The sequence below is a fragment of the Rhinichthys klamathensis genome, unplaced genomic scaffold (genome assembly GCF_029890125.1).
Source record: "Rhinichthys klamathensis goyatoka isolate OS25496 unplaced genomic scaffold, OSU_Roscu_1.1 h1tg000096l_1, whole genome shotgun sequence".
NCBI lineage: Eukaryota > Metazoa > Chordata > Actinopteri > Cypriniformes > Leuciscidae > Rhinichthys > Rhinichthys klamathensis.
The window spans coordinates 1,017,736-1,030,820 of NW_026606635.1; the positions used below are offsets into that span (position 1 = coordinate 1,017,736).

The window sequence follows — 13,085 nt, forward strand, 5'->3', positions numbered from 1 at the left end:
GAGACTTGAGCCCTGTTTCCCGGACTTGGAAAGTCTTTATGGCCTACATTATATGTGCATTTTTACACATTTCATGACACGTTTGTATAATACAAGAGTTGTATTTAAAAGTCTCTTGTTGGTCTGATTAATGAAGCTCTCCATAAAACAAACAATACAAACCCTTCAATTTAATATAATATCACGTATTATAAAGATCCCTCATATTTAATGATGTTGTATGATTTGTTAATCAATGAAACATTAGCAGTTGTTTGTAAAAGGTGTTTTCCTGCGTGTTTTTGGTCGGGAAGTTCGGTCTGGACTCGCTCCATTGAGGAGTAATTATGATCAGTCAAAAAATGTTCGGGCCAATCAAATTGCCAGGGCGGGCTTTATACGATGATGGACAGATGATCTGCAGGGACGTAACCCTTTTTTTCTGCTGTGAAGTTGGGCATTTTAACATGCGGGAGATTCAGATTTGACCCACTTTTGCAGCCAGCCTCAAGCGGCCAGTCGATGAACTGCAGTTTAATTCACTTCCGTGTTGGTTTCGAGAGAGAGAAGTTAACGCTTGGTTAAATCGGAGAGAGAAAAATAATTTAACGAAGAAGATGAGAGTTTTTTAAGAGAGAGAAATGGTTAAAGAGAGAAAAAAAGTTAAAACAAAGTGTTTTAAGAGAGAATTTTTAAAATAAATTTCCAATAAAGTTTTTAAAGAATTGAATAACCATATTTCTTTCATTACACCTCTATATATATTGAGAATTACAAAATATTATTAATACTTCTGGTTATTGGATCAGAAGATCGATGTGCTCAGTCGTAACAGTGGCTGCACATTTCACACACATGTGTGATAAGACCAATCATCACTTTATAAGAACCAGAAGGATCAGAGAGTTTAATGTCATTGATTTGATCCTATTCGAGCTACAGGCTTTCTGTGCGCTGGTTACACACTGAAGTCTCTGCTTTTTCTTTAACATTTGATAAATATTGTCATATATCAGTGATATAAGCTAGTTTCTCTATATGTAATGATAGTAGTGTGTATTTATGAACATATAATGCAGAGTTAGCGAGTATTTAATCATATTCATGAGAGGAGCATGCTGGGAACTTGTCATTGGACGGCTCCTCAACCCTTTACACTTTACTGGACAAAACGTGGTCACGTGACTGAAGGCTCCAGGAAGTTTTCGAAGCACCTCATTAATATTCATGAGCACGCCTCCGCCATAGGCTAGTCGAGGGCGCTGAACCGAGCAGCGTGATTTATATCTCCATGGCTGCTCTTTTAGTTACAAAATGCTGCGGTATCTTCGTGTGTTGTTCGTCTGCACGCTATTAGTCTTCTTCTCAGTGCTCTACATATTTAATCAGCCGGTGTCGTCACTGGAGAGCGTGAATCAACGCATGATGACAGGTGTGTAAACAAAACATCTCGGGTTACGAGTGTAATCACGGTTCCCTGAGAAGGGGAACGAGACACTAGGATGCTAATGGGGAATGCCTCCGACATGAACGGTGCCAGAACACAACAATAACATTGGCCGGCGACGGCCTATGACATCACTTCCTTCATGAAGCGAGTTGTAGTGTCTCATTCACTTTCTCAGGGAACCATGATTACAGTTGTAACCCGAGATGTTCCCTTTCCAATTGGAACTCGCACTGCATCCTAGGAGACTAATGGGGAACAAATTCCCACTCTGCCACGCTGATCCCGAGCCGTAGTTAAAAAAAAAAGAGGCAGAAACACACAGAAACTCCTCATATGTGCCAATCACAAGTATAAAAGTCTTTCCTTGTCATTAATGCTTGGATAACAAGGAACAGCTAGGACTTTCAAGGGAGGACTGCAGGATCTTAGAAATGGCTAACAATACTGTGAAATTAGTTGATGGCCATTAAAGTATTGCTTTACCTCTGAAGGACAGAAAGATAAGCAACCGTAACATTGCAGAACAACACACCTTTAACCTGAAGAGAAGGTTTATCAGAGATGCATTATTCCATAAGGACTACACTCCTTTCATGAATAACCTTATATCCAGTGGCTATGCAGAAAGAGTGCCAACCACGGATCTGGAACGCAGTGACGGAAAGGTTTGGTATATCCCACACCACGGGGTATACCATCCGAAGAAAGGAGAGATCAGAGTGGTCTTTGATTGCGCAGCATCATTTCAAGGTTCATTACTCAACGCACAACTCCTGAACGATCCTGATTTGACGTTGATTGGAGTCCTGACCAGGTTCAGGAAAGAGCCTGTTGTTTTGATGTTTGACATTGAGGCGATGTTTCATCAGTTTCAAGTTCCAGAGGATGCAGACCTGTTGAGATTTCTTTGGTGGTCCAGTGGAGACCTCAGTCAGTGTTTGGAGGAGTACAGGATGGTTGTCCATTTGTTTGGGGCAACTTCTTCTCCGAGCTGTGCTAACTTTGCTCTACGAAGGTGCGCAGAAGACAACAAGGACTTCTTCAGCCAGCAAGTGATTGAGACCATCATGTACAGTTTCTATGTGGACCTACAGTTCCTTGCTTCTGTAGCCTCAGAACAGGAAGCTATATCCCTCTATAAAGGCCTTAAAGCCATCTGTGCCAAGGGGGACTTTCATCTAACGAAATGGATAAGCAACAGTCGCAGTGTGTTGGCCTCAATACCTGAGGAGGAGAGAGCAAAGGAAGTTAAAGACCTGGATCTGGACCATGACTCACTACCAGTTGAGAGAGCACTGGGAGTGTGTTGGTGTGTCCAGTCCAAAACCTTTAAGTTCAGCATAACTAATCAGGAGAGACCATTGACCCGTAGAGGGATCCTTTCAACTGTCAGCTCTTTCTATGACCCTAGCCTAGCTCCTGTGGTTTTTACAGCTAAAAGGATTCTTCAGCATCTGTAACGGATCCGGCTAGGATGGGATGACTTCATACCAGTAGCGTTTGCCCAGGAATGGATGGACTGGTTGAAGGAGCTACATCAGTTGGAAGGCTTCAGCATCAGACGATGTTTAAAACCTCTGAACTTTGGAAAGACAGCCACTGCTCAGTTGCATCATTTTGCCGACACAAGTGAGGAAGGATATGGTACTGTTACCTATCTGCCGCTGCATAATGAAAATTTTTTTAGAAACACAGCACCTTCATAATAGGAAAATCCAGGGTGGCCTTTAAAGCCTGTTACTATCCCACGTATGGAGTTGATCGCTGCTGTTGTAGCAGCTGTATGGACAAACTGTGGAGAAAAGAGCTAAGACTACAGCTTAAAGACTCTGTTTTCTGGACAGTACGTCTGTATTAAAATATATTAAGATTTTGAATCTTTGTGGCAAACAGGGTCTCAGAGATTCTCAAGGTTTCTAATGCATCTGAACACTGCACACACTCCAGCAGATCTCGCCTCTAGACGTGCGAGGGCAGAGCCATTCCTAAATAACAAAACTTGGATTTCTGGTCCCTCATTTCTCTTGCAATCAGAAGAAGACTGGCCTGTTAACCCAGATGAATTACAAGAGCTTTCACCTTGAGACAAGGTATCAGCTGCAATTGGAGTTTCTGCAATAAGGGATGAAAATGATGCCATGACTTGTTTGATCAATCGCACCTCATCTTGGACACGTCTAACAAGAGTGATGGGCTGGGTACTAAGATTCAAGGCTTTGTCTTTTAATCTCAGGAAAATGAAGGGGATCACTGCATGTCTTACTCAGTCTGTGTCAGATGCAACTCAACAGCAAGATGCTCTCACCAAGGACATGTGTGATTTCAAGAATAACCTCTGTGGTGGTTATCTCTCATTGGGAGAGATCAGAGAAGCTGAAATTAAAGTTATTTTGTTTTGTCAGAGAAGAAGGTTCTCAGAAGAGTTCTCCTTCATCTGGAGTTCCTCCCCAGTCTAATGGACAGACTAAAGGAGACCTAGAGATTGAGACAACCTTGAGATGTATGGCTTCACCCAACCCAACAACGTCCTGGAGCAAACACCTGACGGGGGAACCGAAGGGTCTCGAGGCGCGTTTAAGTTGAATTTATTTGAACTTGAGCGCTGCGTTTTGAGAACGCTATGTCATGCACGAGACGCGAACGCAACAGTTAAACACGACTAGTGTGTTCACACAGAAAAACTATGGAAGGGGAAAACACGTTCTGTGTGAGCAGCCCCTTAATGCATCTGTATTTAGTTTATCACAGATGTCTGAGTGAACATGCATTAAATGAGTGTCAAATGAGTTCTGAGATGCTGGTCCTCAAGAAGTGTCACGTCACTCACTCCATGCGAGATCGGCTTTTGATAAATGGATTTCTAGTTTTTAAATTCATAAAACCATATTCAACATATAAAAACGAAATAATCTTTAGAGTAATTGTATTAAGATGTGTGTTCTTAAAATGAGTGAAACAGCTGTCAGCAGGGGGTGCTGTGTTCCTTCCCCTCATACACACACACACACACACACACACACACACGCACACACTTGTTATCTTTATCTAAAGTACACTAGACATAGCTAATGTTATTATGTTCTGCATGTTCACTGACTGCTCTATGCACACTATTCACACATCAAACACACTGTCAAATACTTTTTGGAAGTCTAAGAATCACATGGAGAAACTCTTTCCGTATCAAAGGCCCTGAAGTGGGTGTGTCTGATGTCGGATTAAACAGAGGAAGTGAAACTATCATCACTGTGTGCATCAGTTCAGTTACTTCTACACCCTGGGGGAATTTAGTTAAAGTTCGAGCACATTCAACATGAGTTTCCAGATCTACTTTAGAGATGAGATACATGCACTCGAGGGAATAACAGTTCCTGTGGCGGATTCAGAAGAGGAGTTCAGGAACACCACAGTGGAGGAGTTAAAGAGAAAACTCATTCCTGAAGACCAGCGTAAGTCCAGCACTGCAGTCTTCTGTGTGCATTAGCGAACATGTGGGAAGGATATTTATGTTAACAAAGAAAATCTGTATTTGAATGAAGATTCAGCTCTTATCAACGGAGAATCCTGAGATTGAGAAGTTTGCAAATAAATAACATAATTCAGAATGCACATATTACAGTTTTTTCCAATTGCTAACACACAATTTTGCAAACTAGGCTGGTTTTATGTAAATACTTAACACAATTCACAAAAACACACACCCAAACTGTAAAATACCTAATATATCCGGCAAAATGAACTGCAACCAAAACTGCAGTTCAAAACATATAGCATTGTCAAAATCAAACTTTTGTATGAAATGGGTTTTGTCTAACCAACTACACACTGTTGGGCATAATGAAAAGCACTCTCATCTTTAGTGAAAATATGCTCACATAAAACAGTAAACTGAAAAAAAATATATATATAAAAAAAAGAGGCAAGAAAAATAATTAGGCAGCATCTTGCCGCACACTGGGTCTGGTCTCGTCTACATCACAATCAATATCTTCCCTTGCCAGACCACGAGGGAAGAAGCGCCTTGAGTGCCTTATCCATCCCTGAATCACACATCACTCTCACCACACGCCTCCTCCATAGCCTGACAGAGGGCCGCCGGCCGTATGCTTCCACAGCCATGCCGGAAACACCTCTTCTACGGGGTTCAGGAATGCTGAGTATGGTGGGAGGTATTGCACGAGAAATGGTGGGTTGCCTTTCAGTCGAGAACGCTGCTCCGCGAGCTGGTCCGAGCTTCGTGACCGTTACGCTAAGCTTCCCTCGCATGTCACAACTCCCCGTCACCTCCTCCCTCGGAGTCAGAAGCTTCTGAGGTCGCTTCTCCTACTATTTCTTCCGGCCTGCTCAATCGTGCCACCGACGAGCCTCACGAGAGCTGTGGGCAGGGAGAGTGGAGACTCCATCCCTGGCGCTCCATCTGGGCAGGGGCCACTTCAGGGCCGCACAGTTACATCTGTTTACCTCTCTGGACTCGTCCCTGTGCCTGTGTGTTATTTCTGTCTGAGCGGACAACCCTTGGACAGACACTGGCTCTCCGCTGACCCCGGGGCCCCGCAGAAATGCGTTCCCTAGTGAGCCTTCTGAAAAAACGGCTATGCGGTTCATTGTCGCTTGGCGCCTGCTCAAGTTCAGTAAATTTCATCACACTAGTGTTGAGCAGAGATGCTCCTGAAGCTCAGTGATCCTCACACTAGTGTTGAGCAGAGATGCTCCTGAAGCTCAGTGATCCTCACACTAGTGTTGAGCAGTGCTCCTGTCTTGTGCGCGCATGTCGCTGGCACCTACTGTTCTAGGTCAGGAGTGGAGCAGGTCTTGATAGTTGCCCCTTATTGGCCCGACCAGACCTAGTTCCCCTCGACAGCCTTCCTGACTTCCCCTGAATACATTTCAGGGAAGGGGCATGATGGCAGCCGCGTTCAGACCCCGCGGAGGTTCAGGTGGCTACCGCAGGAATACCTCTTCCTCTCACTCTTCCTCCACCTCTCATTCTCATCCCCCTCTTCCTCTCACTCTTCCTCCACCTCTCATTCTCATCCCCCTCTTCCTCTCACTCTTCCTCCACCTCTCATTCTCACCCCCCCCCTCCTCTTCCTCTTCCTCTCACTCTTCCTCCACCTCTCATTCTCATCCCCCTCTTCCTCTCACTCTTCCTCCACCTCTCATTCTCACCCCCCCCTCCTCTTCCTCTTCCTCTCACTCTTCCTCCACCTCTCATTCTCATCCCCCTCTTCCTCTCACTCTTCCTCCAACTCTCATTCTCACCCCCCTCTTCCTCTTCCTCTCACTCTTCCTCCGCCTCTCATTCTCACCCCCCTCTTCCTCTTCCTCTCACTCTTCCTCCGCCTCTCATTCTCACCCCCCTCTTCCTCTTCCTCTCACTCTTCCTCCACCTCTCATTCTCACCCCCTCCTCTTCCTCTTCCTCTCACTCTTCCTCCGCCTCTCATTCTCACCCCCCCCCTCTTCCTCTTCCTCTCACTCTTCCTCCACCTCTCATTCTCACCCCCTCTTCCTCTCACTCTTCCTCCACCTCTCATTCTCACCCCCCCTCCTCTTCCTCTTCCTCTCACTCTTCCTCCACCTCTCATTCTCATCCCCCTCTTCCTCTCACTCTTCCTCCACCTCTCATTCTCATCCCCCTCTTCCTCTCACTCTTCCTCCACCTCTCATTCTCACCCCCCCTCCTCTTCCTCTTCCTCTCACTCTTCCTCCACCTCTCATTCTCATCCCCCTCTTCCTCTCACTCTTCCTCCACCTCTCATTCTCACCCCCCCCCCTCCTCTTCCTCTTCCTCTCACTCTTCCTCCACCTCTCATTCTCATCCCCCTCTTCCTCTCACTTTTCCTCCACCTCTCATTCTCACCCCCTTCTTCCTCTTCCTCTCACTCTTCCTCCGCCTCTCATCCTCACCCCCCTCTTCCTCTTCCTCTCACTCTTCCTCCACCTCTCATTCTCACCCCCTCCTCTTCCTCTTCCTCTCACTCTTCCTCCGCCTCTCATTCTCACCTCCCCTCTTCCTCTCCCTCTCACTCTTCCTCCACCTCTCATTCTCACCCCCTCCTCTTCCTCTTCCTCTCACTCTTCCTCCGCCTCCCATTCTCACCCCCCTCTTCCTCTTCCTCTCACTCTTCCTCCGCCTCTCATTCTCACCCCCTCTTCCTCTTCCTCTCACTCTTCCTCCGCCTCTCATTCTCACCCCCTCTTCCTCTTCCTCTCACTCTTCCTCCGCCTCTCATTCTCACCCCCTCTTCCTCTTCCTCTCACTCTTCCTCCGCCTCTCATTCTCACCCCCTCCTCTTCCTCTTCCTCTCACTCTTCCTCCGCCTCTCATTCTCACCCCCTCCTCTTCCTCTTCCTCTCACTCTTCCTCCGCCTCTCATTCTCACCCCCTCCTCTTCCTCTTCCTCTCACTCTTCCTCCGCCTCCCATTCTCACCCCCCTCTTCCTCTTCCTCTCACTCTTCCTCCGCCTCTCATTCTCACCCCCTCTTCCTCTCACTCTTCCTCCGCCTCTCATTCTCACCCCCTCTTCCTCTTCCTCTTCCTCTCACTCTTCCTCCACCTCTCATTCTCACCCCCTCCTCTTCCTCTTCCTCTCACTCTTCCTCCGCCTCTCATTCTCACCCCATCCTCTTCCTCTTCCTCTCACTCTTCCTCCGCCTCTCATTCTCACCCCCTCTTCCTCTTCCTCTCACTCTTCCTCCGCCTCTCATTCTCACCCCCTCTTCCTCTTCCTCTCACTCTTCCTCCACCTCTCATTCTCACCCCCTCCTCTTCCTCTTCCTCTCACTCTTCCTCCACCTCTCATTCTCACCCCCCTCTTCCTCTTCCTCTCACTCTTCCTCCGCCTCTCATTCTCACCCCCTCCTCTTCCTCTTCCTCTCACTCTTCCTCCACCTCTCATTCTCACCCCCTCTTCCTCTTCCTCTCACTCTTCCTCCGCCTCTCATTCTCACCCCCTCTTCCTCTTCCTCTCACTCTTCCTCCGCCTCTCATTCTCACCCCCTCCTCTTCCTCTTCCTCTTCCTCTCACTCTTCCTCCACCTCTCATTCTCACCCCCTCCTCTTCCTCTTCCTCTCACTCTTCCTCCGCCTCTCATTCTCACCCCCTCCTCTTCCTCTCCCTCTTTCTCTTCCTCTTCCTCTCACCCCTCCTCCGCCTCTCATTCTCACCCCCCTTCCTCTCACTCTTTCTCTTCCTCTTCATCTCACTCTTCCTCTCACTCTCACTCTTCCTCCGCCTCTCATTCTCACCTACTCCTCTTCCTCTTCCTCTCACTTTTCCTCTCACTCTTCCTCTCACTCTCATTCTCCCCCTCCCTCTTCCTCTTCCTCTCTCTGCAAAGTCTTTCATTGTTGTTGTAAGAACCGTGTTCAGTGCATGTAAAAATTGCCATTTTGAATTGCAAAATGTGTGTAAAGCAGAACATGTGTTTAGACTTTTGGAGACTTGAGAAGAGGTTTTGCTCCCTGTGTGTCAGTTTAAATAACTGTGCTGTGCATGCCGTTTTAGTGTCGCTAAAACATCGCTCTCTGACACGTGTGTGTGTGTGTGTGTGTGTGTGTGTTCACTGTTCCTCGTGTTTCTTCCACAGTTGCAGACACTATTCTTCTCTACGGCTTTGAGATACTGAAGAAGAATCGCACACTGGGTTTCTACGGCATTAAACATGAGGATCCTATTATTGCAGTGCGCTGTAGAAGTATGCATTTTATTTACACAAGTATTTGACATCATTAAAAGCATTTATTTATAGTCTTACACTAACTGCTATTTTCATTTCAGTCCCCTTTTCAGTGGAACCCGAGAGTGACTCTCTTCCCGTTCATGAGTCAGGTTAGTTTCACTTTTACAAACATTTTTAGAATAACATGTTTACAGCATATGCATCAGACCCTTATGAGTTTTGTGCTTCATTTTGTGGCAATATAATTTGAAACTTTATTATGATTAGTGTAAAATACTTTTAGTTATTTTGTTCAGTGTTCCTCATGTTTCCTTCACAGTTAAAAACACTAAACTTGACAACTCTGACCTCGATGATCACACACTCGGTTTCGGCATTAAACATGAGGATGAGATTACAGCAGCAGAGACAGCATCCAGTGGACGTAAGCATTACACACGTGTTGGAAATTATTTAAAGCATTTATTTATAGTCTTAAACTAACTGAGCTTTTCATTTCAGCCCTAATCATAGGGAGATAAAACGTCAGTTTCTCTTCTGAGTCTAAAGTCCACAAATGCTTGTTTTCTCCATCAGTGGTTGTGTATCACACACATGTATAAAGGCACTGATGTTGTTGTTCTGCTCCACATCATCTCACACAGGTCCACCTAAAGATGAAGATGAAGTAGATAAAGTATTTTCCAGGTCCCAATCTAAGGATATTATATTATGTATGCATCAGCCTCCGCTGAAACCCAGTGAATAATGTTGACTAATGTTGATTATTGTAGTTCAGCCTCACATAATCATCACATTAATAACACGTGTTTATATCAGGTCAGTGTGACTGTTACTGATGTTCATATGAGCTCCATCATAAACTCACTGAAATATTTCATATCAGAACAGAATGATAGTGAATGTTATGGTAGTACATTTTATTTACTAGGCCTACACATCATTTTACGTGGGCCACGAGAGCATAGACCGAGTGTGTGTGTGTGTGTGTGTGTGTGTGTGTGTGTGTGTGTGTGTGTGTGTGTGTGTGTGTGTGTGTGTGCGTGCGTCCTGTGTGTGCGCTGTGTGTGTGTGTGTGTGTGTGTGTGTGTGTGTGTGTGTGTGTGTGTGTGTTTGTGTGTGTGTAAGGCTGAGCAACACTGTTAACATAGTGGATGAAGAATAATATATTGATATTTTATATTATTTTAAATATAGGCCTATTTTCTGTCCAAGTTTAGTGTTACATGAAATAAAAGTGTGGTTATTTTATTTTATTGGCTTGTTTAAAAAAAATCAGATTCATTAAATTAATGTGGGTTTCTTAACCTGACAAATTAAAAGGATTTATGTTCAAATAACAGCGCAGTAATGCACTGCAAATGCACAAAATTTGTAACCTAAATAAGTAAAAATGAAATAAAGAGACAGTTATTGAACAATATGTTAAGGAGAAGTGACATTTGTACAGGCGTACCGTTGCAACCGGCCCTTGATGCTGAAGTGGCCCTCGGTGAAAATCAGTTTGACACGCCTATGAATATATTCATGAGACAAACTTTTCTCCTTGTTTTTCCATGAAAATGACGCATCACTGACTGACTTAAGCTGGACTGTGATGCTATTCTCTTCTAGAAACAAACTTTGTTGCATTATTCTCCTGTTATCTCTGTAAAGCTGCTTTGAAACACTGTATTGTAAAAAGCGCTGTATAAATAAAGGTGACTTGATTTTGTGAACTTTGTGTGTATTTGTCAGTTTAAGCGCAATAAGATGTGAAAGAGAACTTAATTTAATACTCTCGGGACGCTCTCTCTGACATCCAGCTATCTGTGCGCGTGCTTCGATGTGTGGCTCAGAAAACCATAAATCAGAAGTGTAGACTGAAGACTTAAAAACTAATAATAAACTATCATGAAGAGGAAGAACTGCAGTGTTACGTGTGTGTGACGGCGATAGAGACGATCATCAAAACCAAACAGATGTTTTAGTTTTCGGCAGAGTATCAGAAGCACGAGCTGTACAGGCTCCGCCCTCTTCTGGAAAGGGGGCGGAGCAGAAGCACCTCATTTGCATTTAAAGACACATGCATGAAAACTGCATGTTTTTCTATCCACTCAAAAATGGGCATTTCCAACATTGTATAAACATGATCTGTGGGATATTTTGAGCTGAAACTTCACACACACATTCACTTTTGCAAATCATTTGATTCGGAGTGTGTATCAATCTGCCAAAGTCATGTGATTTCAGTAAACAAAGCTTCGTTACACGTCACAGAGTTGTGGACTCGAGTCGCATCACTTTAACTCGAGTCCCAAATTTGAAGACTTGAGACTCGACTTTGACACCAATGACTCGAGACTTGAGCCCTGTTTCTCGGACTTGGAAAGTCTTAATGGCCTACCTTAATTAATAATAAGTAATAAATAATTTAAATAAGGACGGTCCGAGAATACTTCCTTGTATTTTTTGTTTTTTATATTCCCTCGCTGAGAGGTAAGATCTAAACCGCCTGCAGGTGGCGCTGTCATGATTCCCCGTATCAAATGCCTTTTGAAGATCCAATGACACCATCCAGCACATATTCCCATCCTCTATGTCCCTGCATATGATGCCGGATAAATAGAGTAGGCATGATTCTGCAACGTGACTTCCTAAACCCGGATTGGAATTTAAACACAAAGTTGTTTTTCTTCATGTGTAATGAATAAAATTGAAGTCTATATCGGTTCAGTTAAGTCTGTATCAGTTACAGGGAAGCAATTCCATTGATTTGTTTGGACATTACTATTCACATAGATTCTTTCTGATTCAGTTGTGTTGTCACAACACAAGGAGCTTACATAGATTCAACAAATTCCATTAATGTTAATAAAAAATAATGTGCTTGTGTGGAACCACTGTCCATAATTAAATTGAGTAAGTTTAAAGAGTCATTTTTTTTGAGTGACAGGTTAAGTTAATTAAATGCAATACAATAGTGTTTTGGTGGTAAAAGAAATATATGTGTGTTACTTTAACAAAACATACTTGGGTAAAAAGCCCGTCTAACCCAGGGCCCGTCTAACCCAGGGCCCGTCTAACCCAGGGCCCCAGAGCAGTGCCTGTCATAGCTTTCCCATCTCCCCTGGAGGAAAACGAGTTAGGCAGCGCTCCAAGTTTATCAAGCATGATTGTTAAATAATCCAGGTTGAAGATTTGAGACCAGCTGTGAAGTATTAAAATGATTAGCAACCTCTTTCTTACTGAAATTTATAAGGTTTTTTTTTACCATTTGTACACATTTCATGACACGTTTGTATCATAAAAAGGAAGAGTTGTATTTAAAAGTCTCTTATTGGTCTGATTAATGAAGCAGTCTATAAAACAAACAATACAAATCCTACAATTTAATATAATATCACGTATTATAAAGATCCCTCATATTTAATGATGTTGTATGATTTGTTAATTGCAATAAATGGATTACAGCTTCAATGAAACATTAGCAGTTGTTTGTAAAAGGTGTTTTCCTGCATGTTTCTGCTTGTAATTACACTGATCTGACCAGCAGGAGTCGCCAGAGTGGCGCTGAGAATCACTGAATCACTTCATCAAGCAAATGATACAGTGAGAGCTGAAAGTCATCCATAGCAAATGATGTTAATATATTACATTTAACAAATCATATATTACTTGTTTCAACTTGAGCAAATTTTTCTATCATGGTTTTTGTAGTTTCTGGTTGCTGGATCAGAAGGTCGACGCACACACACACACACACACACACAATCAGACCAATCATTACTTTATAAGAACCAGAAGGATCAGTGAGTGTAAGGTCATTGATTTGATCCTTTTCGAGCTACGGGCTTTCTGTGCGCTGGTTACACACTGAAGTCTTGGCTTTACCTTCTACAAGTCTAACAATTGCGCAATTTTTAAAATAAAAAATGTCGTCAAGACTAATAAGATAATTTTAAAGTCAAAGATTGTTTTCTGGTTGTTG

At 43.8% G+C, this 13,085-nt stretch overlaps 1 non-coding gene across 1 annotated transcript; it reads right to left on the minus strand.

Annotated features, from left to right (window-relative positions):
- Positions 1-782: 782 nt before the first annotated feature.
- Positions 783-878, minus strand: LOC130086528 (small nucleolar RNA U13). Its single transcript, XR_008807221.1, has one exon. It is a non-coding gene; the product is annotated as a small nucleolar RNA U13 (small nucleolar RNA).
- Positions 879-13,085: the final 12,207 nt, after the last annotated feature.